The 26,410-nt window shown below is 34.6% G+C and overlaps 1 long non-coding RNA gene across 1 annotated transcript; it reads left to right on the forward strand.

Annotated features, from left to right (window-relative positions):
• Positions 1-5,398: 5,398 nt before the first annotated feature.
• LOC108368519 (uncharacterized) lies at positions 5,399-24,574 on the forward strand. The gene is made up of 3 exons (XR_001848382.1): positions 5,399-5,410; positions 19,047-19,048; positions 24,481-24,574. It is a non-coding gene; the product is annotated as an uncharacterized LOC108368519 (long non-coding RNA).
• Positions 24,575-26,410: the final 1,836 nt, after the last annotated feature.

A 26,410-nucleotide genomic window follows, 5' to 3' on the forward strand; every position in this document is an offset into this window, starting at 1 on the left:
GTATTGGCCGTCGGTTGTGACCGCAGCTTTTCGACGTTTAACTTCCTTTGAATTGTTGGGCGGACATTTTTTGCTGCACAGAGCGGATGCTTCAGCAATATAGTGGTTCGAATCGATGATTGACTTCGGAATGTATCTAAGTCTAAACCACTGGAAGCTTGCCTCCCGCCTATCACAAAATTATCGATTTGGTTTCTCAGCCACGTATCTTGATTGATCTTTTTATGTTTGAAACTAGTACATCATATTACCATGTTTCGTGCCACGGCGAAGTCGATCAGTCGATCAGCGTGGAGCTGAATTTTCCGACGGTGGTTCCAAAGATCCGAGCAGACGCATCCTCCCCATTAAGGGGACATTGTGCGTGCAAGCCCTCACATCGTAGTCCTTTAAACGTTTACCGTGGTCGTCATTAAAAGAGGGGTCTCATCCGAGGCTTCGTCGCTCTTATTCACTGGAAGTGGTTTTTACGTGGCAGGTCACAAACCCAGCGCACAACTCATTCCTGGGAGGGGGTGGTTTCTTCACCGAATACATGTTTATATAGCTACAAGACAGACACTCGATTGAGGACCTTTCGTTCGTGCGAACACCCTTTCTCTCAGAAAATAACAATGCGCAAGTAGATAAATATTAGATAAAATTTAACAACCCAGAACAGCTTTCACATCAGAATAAGCTGTTTCCATTTTTTTCATCAATAATGTAAGGGATGTCCTGATTACTTTTTTTATGCATGTGGATATCTGTTACGCAACATTTAAGTACATATGTATGTATATATAAGGCAATATCACAAACATCAGGGTTGCTTTTTAGGAATTCACAACTTTGTTGATTCGAAAGCAAGAAACGTTTAGGAAATCAGCCATAGTGACACTGCTATTCAGATAGTCAGTTTGTGCTACGCTTTCCAACGCCAGCTTGGAGGATTTGCACGATTAAAGATCTAAATATCAACTAGAGATGCGCGATGTTAACCGATGCATCGGAAACATCGATGTTTCCAATTCGATGCATCGAATAAATTCCGATAACGGCCGACTTTAGCCGTATTTTTATTGAAGTAGTTACAAAAGAAAATTTGTTTTGTTAAGCATCTAATAAACAAGTAAAGAATTATACGATTGGGTCGGAGACAGTCAAGGTTATCGACCGATTTAAACAATTTTTGTAATAAATTCATTAAATAAAATTAATTTGTGTAATAAATTGTCTTAAATATGCACCTAAGTGCAAAGTCGTGCCTCCCTAGGTATTCGCTAAACATTAGTTTTCAAGGCAAATTTCGCGTTTTGTGTTTTTTGTTTTTGTTTTATTTACCCACTTTCATTGTGCTATTTTATTTTGTATGCCTCTCATGCATATCAAAACCACCCAGCTGATAGGTTACCAGCGCCTAGCTATTAATTGCATTTTATGTATCTTCTTCACATACTCTTTCACAACACTTGGAAACTCTTATACTAGCCCAGCCAATTGTGCAACTTCCCCCACAAATTATGTTCACTCGTTGCAGGCGCTCAATGTTTCGCTACCATTTCATTCACATTTTTCCAAGCATGGTTGCACTCTTCTATTTCATTTTGCTCACCACTTTCAAACAGCGCACCGGAAACGCTCTCCGCCAGCCAGCCATCCGCTCACGATGAACCGTTGTTTGTTTGCCAGTTTTACTGGAGTCACATTAGAGACGCACTAGCGTAGCATTTGGCCAGCCGCAGCGAGTTCAGTATTCGTCGTCTGTTCATTTAGTTTGGATGTTGTGTGAAATAACTTCGCTTCTCGTCGTTCGGTTTTATAATTTGTTCAATTTTCTATCACTCAGATATAATTTTTGAATTTATAATTTCAAATGATGCTTATCTATGCGCGCATGTGTTTATATATTCACTCTTTAAAACTATAACTAACAGTGCATTTAATTTAAACACTAAAAAAAAAAAAAAATACTGAAGTAAAGCTTTGAAGAAAATTAACACCAAATGTGCCAGCAATAATCCCAAGTGTGTTGCACAGTCAAATATTGACAGCTGTCACCTGTCGCAAAGTCGTGGAAGTTGTCGGGGTTGCAGCTGCTGCCAACAGTGTTGTCACCGCCTGCACCAACGAACCAACTACCCCCACCTATCTTCTCTGCGCCGAAAACTATTTGTTAGTTGTTGCATATTTTTGCCGGTAACTCGAGTAAGTACTCAAACATTCGTATTACACGTTGTATCTCCAGCGTCCGGTCAGACCCCCTCGGCGTACATTTAGCCAGTCAGCTGGGAAACAGTGCCGCAGTGTCGGTTTGTGTTTGTGTCTCGTTGTGCTTCATTTTACGTTGCAGTTGTTGAATTTAATCCACAACATTGTAAATTATATAAAAACTCAAAAAAGGAAGCGGAAACTACTTACAACAAGTATGCGAATAAATTTATTACAATTCATCAATATCAAGTGAGCAACAAAAAAAAAAAAAAAAAACAAAGAAGTTAATTATCATATTCGCCAGAGTCGCATTGCGCACACCCGGCCCTTCGTCGGCTCTGTTTTCGGTTAATTTGTTGTGACGGCTGCACTGCGGTGCCAACGAGACAGACGCCTGAGGCCAAAGTTGGTTACTTTTGCCCTTATCAGCGGATCGAAGGCCACAAATGGAAATTACTATAGCTAGCAAATGTGGTTTAAAGTGAAGAATTAATGTCGAAATTTGCGTTAAATTGTGCAAGTGTTGAGTGGTGAACGATAAGAAAGAATTGTTTAAGAGCAAATTACTCACAAGTGTACAGAAATACATACCTACTTTTACGATAATATTAATGATAAATGCCAGTGTATTTATATATAGTACATATTTTGTATGCTCATTTAGCAGTAAAATTAAAACCAAATAAGTGTATTTTAAGAAATAATTTCCTGGAAAACAGCAAATATTTCACGAAAGTTTGATGAATATGAGCACGTAATTGGGATAAGAGTTTAGAATTTCCAAAGGTAAATATAAATAATCGACTTTTAATTAATTTTCAATGATTAACTATAGTTTAATTGAAAAAAGTTTATATATAAAGCATCCAAATTTTAAATTGCTAAATTTGTATATTTATTTGAAATAGATACTAGTAGTTTTTTGAGTGTTTTCAAGTTACTTTGATAAAAAAGTGATCGTTTTTAAAATCTTTTCTATCAAAATGTGGGTAGGTATGTGTGTGTGCATTAGGGAAGTATATTCAAAGTATAAAGTATAAAGTAAAAAAGTATTCTTTTCTAATTATAAAATTTGGTCTTATATATCTTCTCTTATACTAAAATATTTTGCTTCAATTCGATTACATTTCTGATTAAAGCTTTATACAGCTCTAAATAATGGATGGAAAATTCATATAAAATGACGTTCAAGAATATGGAAAAGAAAGTTTCTGCTATAAAATCTTCTTAAATCAGTTTCCGCTTCTCAAGAATAAAATACTCACATATCTTTCTTCAAGAAAATGTATAGCAAAATCAAAGTACTTTTTCAAGCAGCAAAAATAGTTAATGCTATTCACTATTTCATAGTATGACGCCAAAATTTTTCGACATATTTTGACACAACTTTATCTCCTTTATCCCTTTCTTTACCGATTATATTATAGGCCAAAAACGGACGGATAGTTAATTTAGCCCCGCATGTACTCGACTGAAGACCAATTCTGCTCTAAGTTAATCCATAGTTCGTTTTCTTTAGTATCATTTCGCAACATGTTTTCACTTATTTTGATTACAAATGCCATTGCATTTGATAAGGTGAAAACCAGTCTTAAGCTTGTAGCTCTCAAAAAATATTTTCATATTTCCGTTGGTTGCTTTTGCTGTAAATTTTCCTGAAGAATAAACGATTTCTTGAAGAAAAACAAGTAATTTTCAAACAAAAAACAAACCCGACTTTACGAGTTGTATGACTTTAATTCGCATATACAAATTTAAGGGTACCGTTAACATCTTTGGATCTGAGGTACCACCTTTTGTTAAAGAAAAAGAATTATAGAAATTAGTTGACTTGAACCCAAATTATGCGGTAACATACATAAAAATATTCCGACGAATTGATAACCACCTCCTTTTTTGAAGTCGGTTAAAAATAAGAGCATTTTAAGAAATGTGGACAAAAAATTGGATATCCGGATATCATAGTATTAACTGAATTTACGGATTTTCGATTATAAAGATAACAATAAAATAACCATTGTTTGTGCAATAATGATATATATGTTCTATTATTTGCTTTCAACTCAATAGATTCAGTTATTTTGAGAACAACCGGATACCCGGATAACAAAAATGAACAGATATTAACCAAATTTTCGGATATTCGGTATTAAGCTAAGATATATGCACCAAACCTTTTTTAATTACTTATTACGATTTCTGAGTAATTTCCGGACACTTCATGGAAACTTGATTAGTTCACCTACATACTTTTTGGCTAATTTTCGTATTCAAGGTGCCATAGAAATGGTATTCACTTTTTCTCAATAAGCGGCGACTAAAAATTATGAAAACTGCCTTTGACAATAAAAAATGGGCACTTGAAAGATCAGGTTGAGGTATTTTTTTCAACTACAACAACGATATTTTCAAAATAACGCCATTTTAAGGCAATTTTCGAAAACTCATTAAAAGGTATTTTTTCCCATTATTCTTGTTGCTAAAAACTTAAAGCATTCAAATCGCACGGTGCTTCAGTGCAAATCCTTTCCAAGCATTTTTTGGGCCTAAACAAGTAATGTTTTTTTTAAAGGATAAATGGAGTAAATATTCTTTCATTGCTACCTTGAATAAGTAGAGGGAAGGTAAATTTTTCGACCAGGTTTAGCGTATAAATGACTCTGAATTTAGTCGTAATGTTTGTTGGAAATTTCAAAACTAACCAAATGGTATAACAATAAGTTTGTTTGGGGATGTATTGTAAAATCAGAATTGGTTACGCAGAAAAAAGTTTCTAGGCTAAGGGGTAAAAAGACAAAAACAAGAAATTCCATACATACATATCTTTTAAAAATCATAGATCAAAATTTCTTTTTTTTTTCTTTTAATCAGGTAACCTACTTAATATAAAACTAGAGAGAAATTCTTTCTTGATTTCATTGGAAAGATATCTTCTTGCTTTTGTTCTATTTTATTAGGGGTTTTCGCCTTGCATTTTAAAGCTTACATTATAGTTACATCTCTTAATCAAAGCTTAAAAATATTGTATAATACTTCTTGCACATTCTTTTCCCATAAAATTCAAACAAATACTTTCTAAAGATATTTTAAAAACGACTTTGGGCTCATTTTAATATCGTTATTGTATTGGGTTCAATTGTGATTCCAAATTTCTGATCTAATAGCACATTTCCACCAAACATGAATTACAGTCATAAATAAGAACCGCTTCAGGATCGTAGAAACTAGGCTGTGAAGAAATACTAAGAACTAATTTCTTTCGGCCCGAACATGAAACCAAGCTTTTATTAAGTTATTGGGATCGCTTAAACCGAATACAAAATCCACTCCCCTCCACCAATTCAGATTATTACTTGACTGGCTTCACACATTTTGCTAAGTGCTGGATCGAGCTTCTTCTTCATTTTGTGGCAGGCATTATTCTGATGAAACACAATTAGAGAGGCATTCAGTTCTAGGTGTCCGAAGGATCTTAAAATTACTCGCGAAGGTATGCCATTATCTGCCTGAATAAAAAAACTATATTGCTGGTCTGATCATCATCGAAACAATTTTAGAAAAATAAGTTTAAATTTCTGAAGATTGCCCATTGGTTTCAACAAATCCACTGCAGCTTGGCAGACACAAAATTGTTCTTATTTTCTGCTTTTTCAGTTTGGTATGATACCTTCAACTTTTTAGTACATTAGAGTGATTTTCTATTAAACTGATTTGATATGGATATAAAAAAAATAAAAATTTGATTTGTATTCAAAAGGACATTATGCTCTCTTTCCAACTAGTGTAAAACTAGTCCTCTTCAACTCATTTGTATTTGGATAGTCACTAATTTTGAACTAAAAGTTCTCTGTAGCTTCCTCGTAGAACAATTTACATATTCAAATTCCGTTTTATCTAAACTTTGACTGTAACCTTTTCCTTTACAGAATGTGCAAACATACATACCTACATACATACATATGTATACTATACATAAGCGCAACTACATACATACGTACACATGCTTACCTGTCAGGCTGAAGACAGCTGTTCATTAAGCCGGTTCCTACTTTGTAATTAACAAATATTAGCAAACCATCAAGGAGTAAGAAACTTAATTACTTGCAGACGTCAGTCGCCTTAATTTGATGTTGGCAAACTTAGTAATGAATGTTTGTGGGCAATTATTTTTTAATTGACTTTGAAATATCTCCTTCTACCTGTCAAAGTTATCGACGTCTCAGCATCATTAACTAGCAATTCATGTACATATGTAACAACAGACGCGTGCGTAACAAATGCTTTCATATTTTGTTGAGAACAAAAGAGGTAAAATTGTTAGCGTTAAAACTGAGGACTCAGCTTAAAAATATTTTCTTTGCACTGCTGAAATGTTTGTTTGAGATTGATTTTACATATGTATGTTTGGGAAATATCTGGCGAAACTTTTTTTTACGAAAATAAGACTTTGGAAAGGAGCATAACATTTGAAAAATCATCTTTACTTTTCATAGCCGGTTAAATTTTGCATCATTTCAAAAGAGGCACTACTCACACAAGCAATTATATTTCCGGATCTGATTTTTAAGTTGTGCTTCTTTTAAAGAGGATTTGCTTAGTGGCATATGTATGACGGAAACTTACCATTTTTATCTTATTAAAAGGAGCTTTCTTGTATTGAAAACTCATCAAGAATAGTTGCAAGCGCTCAAATTTTTGCATTTTCGTTAAAGTTAAGTGACATTTCGTTTTGAGGGGAAGCTGTAAGTTTCTGNCGTTGGAAAGGAGCATAAAATTTGAAAAATCATCTTTACTTTTCATAGCAGGTTTAATTTTTGCATCATTTTCAAAAGAGGCACTACTCACACAAGCAATTATATTTCCAAGTCTGATTTTTAAGTTGTGCTTCTTTTAAAGAGGATTTGCTTAGTGGCATATGTATGACGGAAACTTACCATTTTTACCTTATTAAAAGGAGCGTTCTTGTATTGAAAATTCATCAAGAATTGTTGCAAACGCTCAAATTTTTGCATTCTCGTTAAAGTTAAGTGACATTTCGTTTTGAGGGGAAGCTGTAAGTTTCTGCTGGAAAACAATTTTACTTGTGAAAACTTGCAAGTAAGAAAATCAGCTGATCTCAAACATATTATTGTGAATAAACAAAATAAAATAAGAGCTTTTGCAATTATTTATTGCAAATTTTATAGCCAAACGTGAATGTTTCACTGATTTTTATTTATTTTGCTTGCGATCTAAAAAAACTTTGAACTTACTTTACTTTGCTCTTTTATTGTAATTTTGTCATGAATTCTTACCAACATAAGCATTTTCACTGTATGAAAACTGTGTAAAAGAAAACCGATTAATCCGGTTTTTTCTTGATTTCAAAATAGGGCACCAGTTTTNAACTCTGAACTTACTTTACTTTGCTCTCTTATTGTAATTTTGTCATGAATTCATACCAACATAAGCATTTTCACTGTATGAAAACTGTGTAAAAGAAAACCGATTAATCCGGTTTTTTCTTGATTTCAAAATAGGGCACCAGTTTTTTCAAATTGATATTTTTCGAATAAATCGAAAAGTGGTTTTGGAAAAAANAAACTTTGAACTTACTTTACTTTGCTCTTTTATTGTAATTTTGTCATGAATTCTTACCAACATAAGCATTTTCACTGTATGAAAACTGTGTAAAAGAAAACCGATTAATCCGGTTTTTTCTTGATTTCAAAATAGGGCACCAGTTTTTTCAAATTGATATTTTTCGAATAAATCGAAAAGTGGTTTTGGAAAAAAGGACAATAATGAAGTAATCAGCTGTTATTATGCTTGCAAGTCTTTACAAATCTGGCGTGCTCATACTTCTGTGAATATTTTTTCTCTTTAAGAGCGAGTACCGCGAATTCCTCAGAATTTTTGCTGCTGGATAATTTTGACTGGACGATACGAGAACACTCCTTCCTACCAGCTTCTATGAGTATATTTATAAATATGTATATACATATGTACTAAGTATTTCTGCATGGGAAACCATTTTAGTATTTCCCCAATTCCCACGTTTTTCTTTTGGCCAGCTGCTTTCTATTTTCAAAATATTCTTAACGCAACAGCATCTGTTACCTCTTAAAGTTCGATTGCTTATTTATGTGCAAACATATTTTCAAACAAACAAACGTACTAGTAGGTACTTTCTTTTTTTTCTCAATACAGGTAACGCTTTCTAATACCTTCTGCAAATATTATTCTCACGCCACTGCTCATTTAACCTGCCAGGTATTTTTTCTCATCTTTTATGAAATTGAATCGACCTTCGCGCCTTGTATACGGGTCATTCCATACAATATTTACACCTCAATATTTTTTTGGGGTGAAATATATTTTTTACATTCATTATCGAAAAAAGGAAGATACCTATTTTTTATTTCGTCATGGTACTCGAAAATCTTGAAAAAAAATCCCAAAATTTTGAAGTCACAGAGAAGTATCTCTTTTCAGTTGTTTGCAGTTAATAAACTATTCATCGGAGAAAATCAGTTAAGGCATCAAAATATGGGTAATAACCTCGGCTTGCCATGACAGTGTGAGATAGATTAATAATAGGTGTTCACCTGCCTGGCTATCGGGTTATCATATTGAGAGTCAACAAACATCTTTCTTGACCACAGTGAGACTCATATTCTGGTTTATATTGGTTAATATTCCATAATTTATTTAATTACATAAATACGTAATTTTTTCAAGTTCAGTAGGTTCTGCCAAAGCTAAGCCATCTGATAAGGGGAAGTAAAACCATGAACGGCGACATGCATTTCCGATTGGTAAATCGGATACTGGTTGCTTTTATTTACACAATATTATTTAAGCACAAATTCATACATATATTCTTGTATTTTCTGTCTAAATTATTATGTGCTTAGAAGCTTGTTTACATAAGTTTATAGTACATTGGCACCCTCTACGTTTGATTTATACTCGAATATAACTAGAACGAAGTTGTCACTTAGTTATATGCAACAACACGCCTTTCACGACGAACTCATTCAACCATGCACTTCTTATGTCAATAGGGGTATTCACGACGCGGTGCATAACATCTAGCATGGTGCATAGATAGCATAAATAGCATGATTGGCTAATTTTGTTGTTGTTTTAACACATGGAACAACAACAAAATTATCCAATAATGCTATTTATGCTATATATGCAGCATGCTAGACAGCAGGGATGTTGCGAATATTTGTATTCGCTTTCGTTGTGCGAATGATTCGCATCATTTTACACATTCGCATTCGAGATTCGCATTCGCATCAAATGATACGAATGTTTTGCGAATGCAAATGTGTACATGAGCAGAGAGTCCACTCTAATATTGTTGAAATGGCTCTCAGTCTGTCTAACCAAGGTGCCGACAATAACCGGCTCTTAGCTTCAGGCGCTAAACGGTTAAGTGGTATATCAAGCAACATTGATGGGCCTTCAACAAGTACTGCTAAGTCTTATAAGCAACCTAGAAATAAATTTAGATTCCTTCAGCGGAGGCGAAATTAAAGCTCAATTGAATCTTAAAGAAAAACGAGCTCATCTCTGTGAAAATTCTCTCGAATGGTGGAAACTAAACTAAAATACGACAAATTGACAGATCTGTCCCGCAAATAATTGAGCTCTTCACCTACCAGTGAGAAATTGTTCAGTGCAGGCCGCCTTGTATACGAGAAATCATCTCANCACCAGCGTTCCAAGTGAGAAATTGTTCAGTGCAGGCCGCCTTGTATACGAGAAATCATCTCATGGGAGGAAAGGCAGTAAAATTACTTTTTTTGAAATACAATATGTCCCTTTCGAACTTTGGCTACTACATTAAAAGAATGTATAGCTTAACCCTCTAGTAGGCTGAACCACCTCCAGATGGTCGTTAACTAAACACCTTTTTAATGCACCTATAATAATTTTTTTCTATATTCGTAAGGCACGATCTTTAGACCAAAATCCTACCTTTACGGCGGTGTAAATTTTAATCCGTTATGTCAATCCGTTTTATTTTAATCGGCGGTTGAATTACAGATTTTGGAAACACGGTTAAAATTAATTATTTCTTGCTATTTAGTAATTTCGTAATTAAAGAAATTTCTTCTTTTGAAAAATTTTTTGATATAAAAAAAATTCGGTGGATTTCATTGTTAAAAGCACCGTATTTTAATATAAGTTATATAATTATGTCACCATTCGAAATAGAGAAAATTGCTTTCGAACACAGACCGTCTACAGACCGGCTTGCCGACATATAAAAACCCAGTTTGCATTTTTGACCGTCTGCAGACGGGATTGCCGGTTCGTAGGTCAACATTGTGTAAGACAAAGCTGAAAATATGTGTAAGTATATCGGCAAGCCCGTCTCCAGACGGTCTTGGTTTTTCGCCCCTGTAAGAAAAAGTTACTGTCACAGATCGAAATGGACATCATTTTTGGATTTCTCGTGCTAAAACCACCCATTCCTGAATTTTTCAACTCATAAAAAAATTGGCCTACTAGAGGGTTAAACACTCGTTCAATGTTCTAATAATTTACAAAATTTTTAAGTAATAAAAACGATGACTTAAGTTGATTATAGCTTTTTTAACGTTATTCCTAACATTCGCATCGGAAAATTCGCGTTCGCATTCGCATTCGCGAATATGAAAAATATGACATTCGAAACACCTCTACTAGACAGTATGCACCGGATCATGAATACCTCCAATGATTGCTTGTTACAACAAAAGTATGCACATATGTACATTAGGATGGCCCTTAGTTATATGAAGAAAAATAAAAGTGTTTGGATTCTCGGTTGCACCACCTAGAAATGTGTAAATAGCCTAAAGACTAAATTATACAAAGTTTTAGGTCAATCGAAAAAGCGCTCAAAGTTTCCCATGTATTTCATATGGCGAAAAAACTATTTTTTTTTAGACATCGTATAGAATCCTTGAAAAGCAATATTTTTCAATCGGCAAACTCTGTTTCTCTTCAGGAGACTTCAAAAAATACTACCCAATTGGTTATTTAAAATTTGTTTAATATTAAAGATTTTTTATGGGTCCCCCCATTGCATTTTTTACGGGTTTTGGGGGTTTTTCGCCATATAAAATACATGGGAAACTTTGAGCGCTTTGAGCCACCTATAAATCTTTTTTGATCGTTTCGAAGTAAGGGCGACCCTAACGCACATATGTAAATATGTATGTAAATTCATATTCCTAATAATTGCCATGAACATAAAATTTTTAAAATTCATATGATGTGCATACGCGTTTCCTTCACTTCCCCTCACTCTCCACTGGGTTGACAAAGTTGGAGCGCTGAAATGTCTGTGAAAGAGGAGAAAACTGTATGGTGATTGTGAACTTGTCAATTGCCCCAATGATTGCTTCATTCAGCGCACAGTTCTGCCGCATGTAATTGTTGTAAATATATGTACATATGTACATACATAATTGTTGTTCTTGTTGCTGTGATGTTTCCAACATTATCCGTTTCATTGTCAATGTAGTCAATAATAGTTAATAATTTTATATTTCATAGCTGTCAACGATACTTGAAATGTCACACGCTGGTTCATTGGTACTTACACAGATTCACACATCCATTCTTCGCGTCGACAATAACCTTGTTGTTAGTGCCTGATGAAATTTGGAATAAGTGTAGTTGTAGATATCGTTGACTGTCGTTAGAGTTTTCGTTGAAATCTCTATATTCATGTCTTCACGCATTTGTGTATAGTATGTAGGAATGTGTATAAGGGTGGCCCAAAAATACATCCGAGGGAAAAAAATTTAATTTGTTAAGCTCTCACCCCCAAGGATTTTTCTAAATGGGAAAAAGCATACCCATATCTTTTTGTTATAACAATATATATTTTGAACTGGCTCAAAGTCCAAAATTTTCTCCATGTATGTATGCATTTTTTCGTAGAAATGGCTTACAGTTCTTGAAAATCAATGGGGCTGTTCAGGATATTCTGCATATGCTCTTGCATTTGCATATTCGTTGCATTTGTAAATTCACAACAATAAAATGCACGGCCATGGCAGCAAGCATAAAACTTCCAAGCCCATTTCTACAACATCCTGCACAGCCCTAATATTTTTCGATCGGAAACCATAATTTTCTTTAAAAGACTTCCAATAACAATACCCGATTGTTTATTTAACCATTTTTAATATTAAGTATTTTGTGTAGAGCGCCCAAAATCCCAAAAAATAGTTGGTATTAAAAAGTGCTAAAATAAACATTTGAGAACATTTTTATATTGAAAGGATCCTGAAGAGAAAGAAGTTTTCCAATCCAAAAATATTGGTTTTTAGGAATTCTTTACTATTTCTACGAAAAAGTGTTTTTCCCCCTATATAACATATGTACATGAGAAACATCATGGACTTTGAGGCAGTTCTAAATATAATTTTTTTAACAACAAAAAAATACCACCCTAATGTGTATACAGTAAATATAAACTCCCCAGGCTCTTCCCTCTTAGACCGATTAGAAACCCTTGCAGCCTTTGTGAAATTTATGAAATCGATAAGCGTCCAATTACTAACAGTTTTCACCTCACTTTCGCGACTACCCCACTTTATCAGTTTATCAACTACTCATAGTCGTTAGAAACTTCCTCACCTACATTTACGGCCTCCACGCGCTTCACACCTTCCCTTCGTACTCACACCCATTTGTTTGCTTAGTTTTGTGTTCATTAACAAGTATCGTTGGTGTTTGTTTATATTCTGAATAGCTACATACTTACATAGATCCGCCTAACAGTTTTGCTTTGCTAATTTCTGTGACGCTTCATTGTCGTACGGTTGTTGCTATTGTTGTTTTTAATAACTTCCCATTGGCATTTGTTATTTAATGCATTTCACTAGTGTCGCACTCAAATTCCGCGGAAATTCGTATGAAATTTCATATTTTCTTATCAAAAACTTAGTGGCGCCTTCTAACTCTTATGTTTGAGGAATTTCAATTGACTCACTTTGGCGGTGAATAATGTTTACGCCTTGTGGAAGTGTGACTTCCTCAAAGGTGTTGTGCTAATATTTGATCACTAGATAAGAAAAGATACTTCAATTGGCAAATTTACATTTGGCAGGTTTGGCCACATTTTAGTTAAGTGTGTGACTGCGCTTTTCCTTTTGTTCCTTATATTGGCACACAAATAGACACAATTTTCTCACGCGGTTTCAAAGGTTTTTTCATCGCTCCGCTCCGGTATTTTATTTCGCTCCGAGCTGCGCTCTTGCTCCACTCCCGCTCCCAATAAAAAACGTTTTTATTTATTTATTTACATTTCGAGCCCTAATCACCAAAAAAGTAGGCGAAATTTTTTTGAAAATTTCTTTTTGATGCAGAAATCAAGATATGTGTATACATTTCTGCATCCAAAAGAAAACTAAAAATTAAATAATTAAATAGAATGGAAATCTATTTAACACGGTTGTTTTCAGTGGCAAAAAAATAATAATTTAAGTTAATTTATTAACTGATTTTTTTTATATTGAGCTTGAGGCTGTTATTATTGAAATTCATTTGGAAAAAACACCAATAAAAATATTTCAAAATAAACCGTTACTAGGCGAGAAAATAACAAAAACAGAATATTTGCTCCGCTCCCCTCCGAAGCCCTGGGTTCTTCCATGGTCGAGAAAAATTGCATACTGAAAAATAACTGAAAACTGCAATAAGAGCCCGAAAAGTTTTCGCATAATACATATTTAATGGTTAATGAGTTTGAAAGAAAATTATAATAGTCCTCAAGCACAAGTGCGCTCGGGTATAAAAATGGCTTTTTTCAATCAAGTATTTACTATAAAATGAAAAGAGCGAGCAAGTGACACGAATCCCATTGTCGAGTATGGAAACTATTTTGTTCAGCGCAAGTTATGTGGTCTGGAGAGTAAAGCTCAAGCTTGACTTTATGGAATCACTTTCTTCTTCTTGTTTGGCGCTGTAACCGCTCAAGCGATTTTGGCCGAGTCCCAAACAGCACGCTAGTCATTTTCTTTCTGCGCCAACTGACGCCCATTGGAAATTCGAAGTGAAGACAAGTCCTTCTCCACTTGCTCTTTACAATGCAGAGGAGGCCTTCCTCTTCCACTGCTACCAGCAGCGGCGCCCGTGTTGAATTCTGCATGAGAGTTGCACCATATCAGCTTCTCGCCGCCATACTAGAATAAATAGCTCAGCTGGCAGGTAAGCGCACGAAATCATTCCTCATTTGAAAGTGTCCCTAAATTTTTGATGAACCAGTCTTGCGAACACGGTAAATCGTCCAAGAAAATGATCTAAACTATCCTCATTATATAAACAGAATGTACAAAGCTGACGGTCGATGATACCTATGGTGCTAAGGTGACCATATGTTGTCCCCATCCAAGGTAAGACTTACCAGAGCTCATAAATCCCTCATTTTCTGTTTGCTAAAAATATGTCTGCGCACTTAGGTAGTTGTTTTGCATGTGCCAGTATTTCAACAACGGTTCTCATGTCCCTTGTTCATAAAATCGCTCATGTACCTGTAATTAGCCGTGGTCACTTTTGACGATACAAATACCCGCAGTTCAGCAATTCATCTGGAAGCTCGTTACTTTGAACACCTTAGTATAGTATACCCTTATAAGTGCAATCTTATTTCAATTTCAGCCGAGATCGCACTCCACCTACATACATTCCTGGACTTACTAAAAGAAGTGCGAACTGTTTTGAGGAGCTTACGTATGTTTGTCAACTTGGCTGTGATTGTGAACCCTAATTTGGTGCCCCGGTACATTTCTCCATTTACTCAGTCCGCTTATTTAGGTGATGCAGTAACGCCCAATTAAAATATGAAGGAAGTAAAACGTAAAATACGAATGGCCCCTTGTCATTGGGAGACTGGCACTCTCTGGCATTAAAATAATTTCTCCATGGATGGGTTGAGGTTTTACTGCCAGATACCCTTGAGGTCCTCTCTTCAGACAAGGGGGACAAAGTAGTTCCTGTGGCAACCTGTGAACTACTTCTGGACATATATGCTTATAAACAATTAAGAGGGCCCTGGAGCTTCTCTCGTTTATTACAGGTGTCCTGGACAAGAACTGTTCATTAGAAAACCATGCGGTGCAAATTAATATTGATGTCGACCCATATTTTCGCCGCTGCTCGTTTACACATTTCGGTTCGCATTTCATCAACACTCCCACGGAACTATGGAGTGAACTATCAGCTGCATGCGGAACTTTACTTTGATCTTCCAGCGTTTTACCTTCAAAAATTACAGCCTAATTAATGGATAAGTGAGGCCCTCGCGAGGCTACCAACTATTCCAGCCTAATTATGGTTCTATGCCAGCATAACACAGCTGACTACATGATGATTGATCGGACTCAGCTGAGTGTACGCAACAAACAACAAAGGTTCTCCGGCTCTATCGTAAAAAATTATCTCTTATAAAAATCTCGACGTGAGTTCCTATTCAATGAAAAATAATTCTCACCGACAATGCAATATTAAGAATTTAAAAATAAGTATTTGCATTAATATGCACATAATTTAAGAAGCAACGGTTAAAACCAACTCTTTTCCCGTTAATCTGCATATTCGTCTTTTACCAAGTGACCTTTAGCAAGCCCAGGGCACGTCAGACCCTATTATAACCCCGGGGCAACCATATATATCAGTAAATAAAAGAAAATTTGTTTATTGCACACTGTACGTAGATATGATGTACAAGTATTTACATTAGGGCGGGTCAAATTTTTTCTCTACTTTTTTCGGCGACTGACGTATTTTACTGGCAGTTCTGAATAAAAAAGTCCGTGGAAACATAGCTCTAAAATGGATTTGGAGCCTGCCTATTTTTAGTTTTAGAAAGTACTTCATAAGCTATTTTTTTAACCGAATTTAATTTAATTAAATTGATGAGATTCAAAGTGGGTATCATACAAGAAAGATTATATTTTGGAAGAAGTTAGTCACCTGTAAAAAATGTTATTCAATTAAATTGATAAGGGAAATCAAATGTTGCAGTACTGGTACCAAAATTTTGTTTTGAAAAAAAAAAATGTGTTTGAAGGACATACAAATTTTAAAAGCTACTTGAGAAAACGGCACTAAATTTATACGATAAATGAAGTATTACATTTTTGCCCTCAAACGAAAGGTATTTCAGAAATCTTTGATCTGTAAACCTTTTTCAATAGTGTTGTCACCAATCTAAAAAGTTACGACACAAAATTTAAAATTGAATTAAATATTACGAGATGTACACCAAACGAAAAGCGTTTGAAAAGGCTTTATGAGAATGGCCAACATGTTTACAATTTATTTTCAAACAAATTGTTCAAAAACTCTTTGATCAATATATTTTTTAAAGGGTTGCCACTGATATTACTTTTCTTTAAGTACTGAGGATTTTAGTAATGGAGTGGAAATACAAATGATGAAATGTTTACAAAACGAAAAATATTAAAAAGCAAATCATAGAAACTTAAGGAATAAATAAAATAATAATATTAAAATATCAGTTGAGAGCGGTTTAAAAAGTCCTTGAAGGCAACTTAACATGTTATCACCAACTTTGTTAACATAAATAATTTCGTTTTGAGGCGCCACGATCTAATTACATAGGGCCACACTAATTTTGGTGCGGCAAATGTTAAAACTGTTTCTGATAGATATTTTCGTACTGATTACGAGGTGATATAATTGTCGGCTTGTAAATTTTATATCTGCACAGTTACCTAATTTTTCTAACCTGAAAATATGTTCAGGGGATGTAGTCAAAAGTTCATCTAAGCCTCAGTGGAATGTTCTATAATCTTCGGTTTCTCTCGCTGGAGCTTCTCAACAACATTTTTCTCAAATCTCGAGCTAATGGAAATTTTATACCCACGGACTCGTAATAAGTGCAAAAAAATAGAGCTGTGCTTCCATGGACTATTCTGTTCAGAATTGGCAGTAGAATACTTCAGTCGCCGACGCGAAGTCAGTTAGATATATATTTTTAAGGACAAATTGACCCGCCCTAATGTACATATATACATCCATAGGCATGTATGTATATATCTGAAATTATATAAGCACACTTGCACATAAACGTACGCATGAATGAAATTTATGATTATGAGGAATCCCATCCTAGTATTTGTAGACGTGTAGGGTGAATGGGTGACTCTGAGCAAAAGAGTAGGACAGTACGTCATCGCGTCTCTAGCACAATTTTTTTTTATTTTTTTTTTTAGCTGCTCAACGTGCTGTGCTCGTTTTTGTAACTCATTTGCCAAAACGTTTATTTTTACATCTTTTCATTTCAGCATACTTTTCGCTTGACGCAAAAATTATCATTGCGCTGTTGTGCCTGTGCCTTAAGGGCAAAGGAAATACTTACATACTTTTATGTGATGAGAATGATATGCATATCAGTAACTAACAACAAAAGCCTAGTTGAATTATGACAATGTGGCACACAACATCAAGAAGAAGAAGGAGAAAAAGAGTAACAAAAATAAATAGAAAAAGTAAATTACAAACGCATACATCTTTACGCCCGATTTCAAGTACCAATGTGTATGTGTCTATCTGTACGATTATTTTCGCTACAAAAAACTGCTAACGTTTGCTATTCTTCTGCCTCACAAAGCTTGAAATTTATGAGATTCGCGTATTTGCGTATGATATGTGTGCGTGAATGATAATAATGATAATCGCAAAATAGCTGCAGCAACACAAGCAGAAAAATAACAACAAACAAAAATCGCTACACCATTCATGCCACTCACAGTTCATAACATATGTATATTAGGGTGGTCCTTAAATGTAGGAAACAAATTTTTACATCAGATGTCCTAAGCCCCAACCCTTACGTCGATGCTGCTATAGTCGAAGATATCATATATAAATTTTTCAGATTTCAGATTCCTCTATGGTGGCTGAAAAAATTAAAATTATTTCGCAGTCGGTTAAGACGTCTTTATAGGTAAATCTGAACTTTGACCTTAATCGACTCCAATCCGTTACCAAAATTTATATGTGATATCTTCGACTATGGTAGTATAGATTTTAGGTATGTATAAGATAAAAAATATTATTTTTAATTTTTTGAGTCTCTTTAGAGGAATCTGTACGTTGCCCCCCGTGCGAAACGCCTTAACCGTCTCCAATCGGTACCAAAATTTATATGTGACACCTGAGGCCCTTGTTTTACCGATTGAGGGGCTGAGACTGAGAAAAATCTTTCACCAGGACCACCCCAATGTACATACATATATACATACTTATAAATATGTAAAAGAGTGCGCTGGTGCGTATGAAGCTCCCGCGTGGAGCTGTAGTTGGCATCGCTTTTGCTGCTTGGCGCTGTTAAGTGTTATTTATTTGACTCTTGCACGAGAATTGTTTTTATTTACTAGATAAATACTTTTTTTTTTCCTTTCGGCTTGTTGCTGTGACTTCCGCGCGGCCAAGTCATTTTTTGAAGGATTGATGCAATGCTGTCGACCGGCTGAATGCTAGCGAACGACAATAAACGCCAGCAACATTGTTGTGTTGCATATGTACATACATACATATTTATTAGCACGGGTCGAAATTTTTATTTTATTTAATCCTTTTGTAATAGTAGTGAAAAAATGTTTTTTGTTATAAGACTGTAAAAATGTGCCTTTTATTTTATTGACCGAAGTATACCTATCATACTGACATCCAGATGACAGCTGGATGTATCTCAGACACTAATTTTCTAGATCAAAATATATATTAGATATTTATTAATAAACTTTTCGATTCAAAGTACCTATTCTATCAACATTTTAAATACTTATTAATTAAATAGTCATACAACTAAACTATATGTCGAAAAATAGGCGTTTTTAGTAATCAATGCTATTGAAACTCAGAAAAATGTCGAACCTTCGGTGTCTCTCAGACTACCACATCAGTCGCCAGAGGGTTATGCGTAAGATCCCACGCTTCGATCATCAAGAGTAACAAAGCACCCGGTCCGAATACGAATTCAAGGTTTAGGTTTGGCTGGTATATTAGAGAATTAATCCGAAAACCCAAATAATATAAACGAGCAACTGCTGTGACAGTCCTATAGTTAGGGTTGCTCTTCAAGTAACCTTTTTTCAATAAGCATGTAGATTGTTTATTGATTATTTCGTTGGTATACATACATATGTACATACGATTTAAGTTTCCGTCAAAAAACTTTCTGGATCTTTGAAAGACTAACGTGTTTGGGTACCATCATTTTTATGCAGCATAAATTTTGCTAAATTATTTTTATATCAGTGTGTCTCCTCTTTGTGGTACTGTAGGGACCTACGAAGTAATTTCGCATAATTTTGTATGATGGAATTTATTAAAGGAATTAAATAATGTACTAAAGATGGATGTGGCTACACGTATTTTTATTTAGTGAATGTAAGTATTCGAATTCACTATCAAAACTAATCCAAAATAAGTCGCATTGGCGTCATTAATAATATAAGTTTGAGAACGTTCTAAATCGGGTATCGACTACACCCACCTATGATCCATTAAATATAGGCATCATTTCTTTATTCATTCTGAACGTTTGGAATAAATTTTTTTTGTTTAATTATTCCTTGGAACGTTCCTGATGATATGTTAACGTATATTTCAAATGCATTCTGTTTATTCTGGCTGTGAAATCTGGAGTGTGTAAGGAAACGCAGCTATAATATAGAAATTCAAAAACTCAAAAAAGTTTGAAGTAATACATAAATATTCGGTCCATTTTTTTTTGTATTTATTCACTTGGCTGCTGAATTAACGAGATACAGAAAATGTTTATGCATGAGAAAAGATTACTTTTAGCATGTTCTTTGAAAACGCATATCGTCGTTTAAAGTACAAAACCGCGTATCGTCATTTTGCAAAACCGTGTAACTGACATTGGCTGCCAAAAATTTAATTTGCTCACCCAAGCTCTTGGCTCTATCCTTATTCATTCGTCCTGAAATATCCTAGCCAAAGATGCGATTGCCATTTTGAAATATGAGTGTTTTTACTCTCTAGAAAATTAAATCTACAACTTCACATACGCGGTTTTGCATTTGGCTGATACGCGGTTTTGCACTTTAAACGACGATATGTATATCAACAACTTGAATTCTTTTGGAAAAATTGTCGATGAGCGCGAGATACTAAACTATATAACCTTTAATCTGATAAATCGTTTGTTTCAATCGGTTAACGTATTCCCTAGATATTATAAACCAAAGTTACTTTCTCCAAAATTCTGATCCTTTGCATCAATTGCTCGGGCTAAAGATAAGCTTTACTTTTATATTTCGTTACCAATTATTGTTTTCATAGACCTAAAACAACATAATATTACTATTATAATAAAATCAAATTGCCTTTATTTTCCAACATACAAAATCGACCCAGCCTAATACATATGTTTTTATGTATGTGCGTATGAGGCACTCATGGGGGTTCACCTACATGCATACATGCAATCGCCAAGACCATTCGCAAACGCACAGCTCTAAGCTCCGTCCGTTCTTTGCGTGCTGTGCTAAGTGCGTTGAGTGTGATAAGCCCCAAATGTGTATAAATATGGCAGTCATATCACAATTGTACCTAGGTACTTGTGTTTTTGTAAATATGTATGCTTCTGTGCGCATGTGATTCTCCCGAAATTGGGGCAATGGGGGAATATGCGTGCCACACAATTTACAATCGTGGATAAAATGAATCTAAATTTTTTCAGTTTGCTCTTTGTTTTTCTTCCCTTTATTTGCTTGCTGCAGCCTTCTGTTGGTTGATGACACTTTTTGCCTCGCTATATGTTTTTGGCATTTGCATAACAACTCAAACCCATGCTGGCCCACTCGTTGATATGAGCGTTTACAGTGATGATTTTCATGCCTATCACTAAGATTTCTCTGCTCTACTTTGATAAGATTCTGACACGATTTTGCCGAACTCTAAATTGTGGAAGCTTTTCCATTCTCGGCTATACATATGTACATATGTATAAGTATGAATATACTGGGTGATTGACTCGGTTTTTGCAAACCGCTTTTTCCAAAATTTTTGGCTGGTTTTTTGGAAATCAGTTTTTTGGAATATCTCATAAGCTGGAATTTTGTTATCGAATAATCCGAGTTTATTTTTTAGCTAAAATATTTATACAACTGAATCTTAAATCACTGTAATTACGTTATAAATTTTTAATTTTTTTAAAGCAAACAGAACTTTTTTTAAGCAATCTTGCTCTTAAATGCATTATACTTCTCTTCGGAGATTGTCTTTTAGTATGAGTATGGTTTTCAAATTCGAGCACACACAGGGCAGAGTGCGAAATTTTAAGAAACGAACACAAAGTTTTGCGAAATTGTATTTAAATGCAAACTTAAAAAAAATATGCTAAACAAAGTAAAAATCACCACTCGTGCTCATATACCCGGAGTTGCGTATGTAACGTATACGCCACGTAGCGCCATACACAGTAAGCTAACCCTGCCATGTCTTAACTTAAAAACCCATTTTATTTAAAAGTAATTAAATCGTCGGCCGCTGTGGTGAAGTGGTAAGCAGTGTGCACTTCCACTCCGCCGCACCTGGGTTCAAACCCTGATCAAAGCAACCTCGCAAAAAATATAGAAAAAAAGTTTTTTCTTAACAGCGGTCGTCTCTGGGCTGGTAATGGCAAACCTCCGAGGGTTTTTCTGCCATGAAAAACAGCTTCTCATAAAAATACAATCGCCGTTCGGAATCGGCGTAAAACTGTAGGTCCCTTCCCTTTGTGTGACAACATCAAGGCGCACGCCACAAGTCGGAGGAGAAGCTCGGCCAAACACTAATGTATGTGTAAGCGCCAATAAATTATTATTAACTAAATATTAGCATTTAAGATTTTTACACAGTATTCCTTATACACATTTATATTATACTTTCTTCATGTACATATATAACAATTTAAGATTGGATTTCGAGTATGCCAATAAAAATTGTAGAAATGGAAGTTTTGTTTCTCAAATCTTTTACTCAATGTAACATTTTCTTTTCATTTGGCGACGCACTAGTTTTATTACTCCTGATTCATTCGTTTTGGCACGAACAACATTTTCACCGTTTATTTTAACTTTTTAAACTATCTAAAATTATCAAAATTTCAAAAATCGTTAAATTCAAAAAATTTCAAAATAGCTGGACAGATATTGTGCACCCTGCCATTTTTTAATTTGGTGGCACGCTCCTGAAACTTCACAGATATGCTGTATTCGAAGCCAACTTTTATTGTCCCTAATATGAACATTCTATTTCAAAACTTCCCAAAGTTATTAAAAATAAAAAACATTATTTATAAGTTTTTTGATTGACAATGATAAAATTAGTAATTCCTGTACTTTGTCGCATAAATAAACCTTTTTTCGTAAGTTTTAATAAAACTCAAAGTTGCGAGCAAAATTACATTTACTAAATTTTTTAATGGATTAAGTGAACGTACTAACTTATTTTCGCAGGACTAAATACAGGGTATACAAGTTTTTAGTAACGAAATAACCCGTACTTAAGTACGTCGTATACATTTATGACTTCAATAAACACTGTTTGTAAAAGTAGTCCCAAGAAGTTCCGAAAATCTCGAATTAGGCGCGAATATACCGAAGTAGCCCCTGGTATCCCGGCAAAGACCCAAAAATCTCAAAGTGATCTTCGAAAATCTCCAAATAGTCCAAAAATCTCGAAATAGACTCGAAAATCCCAAATCGTCTTGACAATCCCGTAGTAGTCCCGAAAATCCCGCAGTATTCCCGAAACAGTGCCGAAAATCCCAAATAGCCCCGAGATTCTCGAAGTAGTCTCGAAAATCCTGAAAATTCCGAAGAAGTCTTGAAGATTGTTTCAAAAATCACTGTATTCATAAAAAAAATAAATTGTGAAAATTTGTCAATATGTGATGCAGCTCTAATTTTTTCGACCACTATATGTATGGGTTTCTCCATTTTGGTAGTAAAATCAAAACTTTAAAAGGATCTCCCATAAAATGTCTCTTTTTTTAGTTATGGCAGTTTTTTTAGTAAATGTGCGATATGAACATACATACATACATACATACACACATAGATACGTACATACTTTTGTACTTTCACAAAACAATCTGACTGACTAGGCTTTGCCACGTAATTCGAAGTTGCGCTAAGATTATCTATGCATAAAAGAGGCGTTGAGAAATGCGTGTTATCGTATACTTGCAACATACTATGCATTCATGTATATTCATACTAAGTATCTGGAATAGTAATAAGTGCTATCTAGCATGCTGATTTGACATGCTTGAATGTGTTGCAATGTTGATACTACTCTAGATATAAGCATATGTACATAAATATATATGAATGTGTTTAGTTACTAATGAGACTTCCTGGGTTACTGTCCTACATAATAATATTTTTTATTTTTTTTGTTTTGGCAACATCTACAGCACGAATATAATTAGGCTTTGATTTACCGTAAATACAAAATAATTATACAACTTTAATAAAAATTGTGATTCATAGAGATGATATATTCGACACTATTAAATAGCGCTTGAGTACCCAATCCTGTGCCATTTCAAATTATTTAGTAGTGAGTGTAAAAATTGATTCTTAATCTGGAATCAATTCCTTTACTAACGACAATTTTAGTCGACAATTTGCATAGTGACAATACTTATTCGTAAGTAAATTCAATTTGTTGCCCATTCCCTGGACCTAAAGATGTCTGTTACAACTGCAGCCAAATATCACCGACAGTCGGAACAGCAAAGACAACTTCAAAATCCTTTTAAAATAAATATTCACTAATTATCTAACTTTATTATCTATACTGGATCGGATAGGAAAAGCTGGAGAACACTAGACAAAAACATAAGCTCAGTCTATTTACATATGTAGCTGCTGCAGCGATTCCTTTCAGTATAATTTGCAGTACTAAAATAATAATAATAATAATACTCGCATTTTGGCGCTTCAATTTTTGCTAAATGTTTGGCTGAGCTTCTCCTCCAATTTGTGGTATGCATCTTTGATGTTGTTACACAAATGGTAAATGGATTTTATTAGAAGCATTTTCATGGCAAAAATGCACTAGGAGGTTTGTCGTTGCCTACCGAGCAGCGAAAGCAGTTAGATAAATCTTTATGTATGCACCTCTAACCTACCTACAGTCGTTAAAATGAATCTTAAAATTGAATTACGGTAGGACTGTTTTATATTATTCTAGACAGATTTCCCTACAATACTCTAGACAGACCTTGTATATGATGCTGTATAGCCAGAGCTGGGTCGTACTGATTCCTTTAGGAATCAAATTACTCCCAATTACAGATTACAAGGAATTGTAATTAGGAATCAATTCCTTCAGTCCACAGCAAAGGAATCGATTACTTTTTCAATTCCTTGAAGTAATTTCAAATGTAATTGGTTTTTTCTTTAATTCCCTTACAAGGAATTTCATATTGTAATTGGAATAAATTACGTGCTAGTAATGTAATTTTTTTTCTCCAATTCCTTTGAAAGGAATTGAAAGTGTAATTGATTTTTTTTCAATTCCATTACCTGGAATAGCAAGAGTACTTTAGTTTTTTCAATTACTCAAAGGAATTGTAAAAGTAATCGAGAAACTGAAAGTTCATTCATGAATGTACAATGTGGAATTTTCGTTGTGGTCAAAGATTAAAATCGAAAGCACACATTGGACATCTTCTATGTATGTATATCTATATATATAAAAATGTTGTGTTCGTATGTCACGGTCATCGAAACCTGAGAACGGCTGAACCGATTTGAATAATTTTTTTTTTGTTATTCGGTATAATACCAGAATCAATGATATCACAAAAATTTGGAGGGTTGCCACCTATTTTAAAATTTTTAAACCCAATTATATTGATAAAATTAATGAATTATTACAATATGGGTATCAAGTTAAAGAGGTTTAAGAAAGATAACTGCTGGAAGCATTTTTGACGAGGGCTGCCACCTATTTGAAAATTTAAACTAAGTCAAATTGTTAAAAAAAAATGAAATATTGCCATGTGGGTGTCAAACTAAAGAGTTTTAAGAAGGCTTACTGCCAAAAATATGTTTGAGGAGGGTTGCCATCTGTTTGAAAATTTAACTAAATTACATTGATAAAATAAATAAAATATTACAATATGGGTATCAAATTGAAGAGGTTTAAAAAAGATAACTGTTGGAAATATTTTTGAGGGGGGCTGCCACCTATTTGGAAATTGTAACTCAGTTAAATTGATAAAGTAAATGCAATGTTGACATGTGGGTGTCAAACTAAAGAGTTTTGAAAAGGCTTACAGTCTACCATGAGCACTTCCAGAAATATGCAATATGAATAGTTCGGTTTATATGGGAGGTGCCACGCCCCATTCTCCAACCATGCAAATTTTTCTCCATGAGTATGGAATTGGTCGTATATATGTATATCACCATACCCAGTTCTAGTCCTCTACCACAAATATATGCCGTTTGGAGAATTCGGTTTGTATGGGAGGTGCCACGCCCCCTTTCAATATCGAAACTTTTTTTTAGCCTATAACCATCCTTGGAAAGTCTGCAGTATATTCCGAAATTTCAAAAAAATCGGTACGGCCTTTCTCGAGCTTTGCGAACAGAAAAAAACGCTTTTCAAAATATATATTAGTATAGACTAGCCAATATCTGCTTGTTTTGCGGCTTAAAACACTACTACCGATGAAAATCGATGGATAAATAAACAAGTTTGCAAGGGTTAGGTTGAAGTGGCTGCTAGGCCCAGAGGGCGCCAGCACACTTAGGCCCGATCATAGCCCATTGTGATTTGCAAGGGTTAAGTGAAAGTGTAATAATTTTTTGTATAAAATACTAGCAGGAAATAATGTTACCCATACGCCATATCGTATATGACCGTATGACCATGTTAAAGTTTGAATTTTTTCATTCGCAATGAAAACTTAAAATGAAAATAACTTGACTAAATGACCTTATCTAAAGAAAACGGTATACAGTTCCGTAACCTACTACTTAAAATTAATTTTACGTCTCTCGGCGTTTTTTGTTTTTTAGCGTCGTTACAGTGTTATCATCAAAATTTAGCCATAGCAATGAAATTTGTTTATAAAACAGTTAGGAAGTAGTCCACAGGGCTCATAATTCAAGCGGACTCTATCCTAATTTGTAACGCAGGATACCAGTAAGAGTACTTCAAA

Source organism: Rhagoletis zephyria, unplaced genomic scaffold, assembly GCF_001687245.7.
Source record: "Rhagoletis zephyria isolate East Lansing unplaced genomic scaffold, Rhagoletis_zephyria_1.1 Rzeph_scaffold_03162, whole genome shotgun sequence".
In the NCBI taxonomy this organism is placed as follows: Eukaryota; Metazoa; Arthropoda; class Insecta; order Diptera; family Tephritidae; genus Rhagoletis; species Rhagoletis zephyria.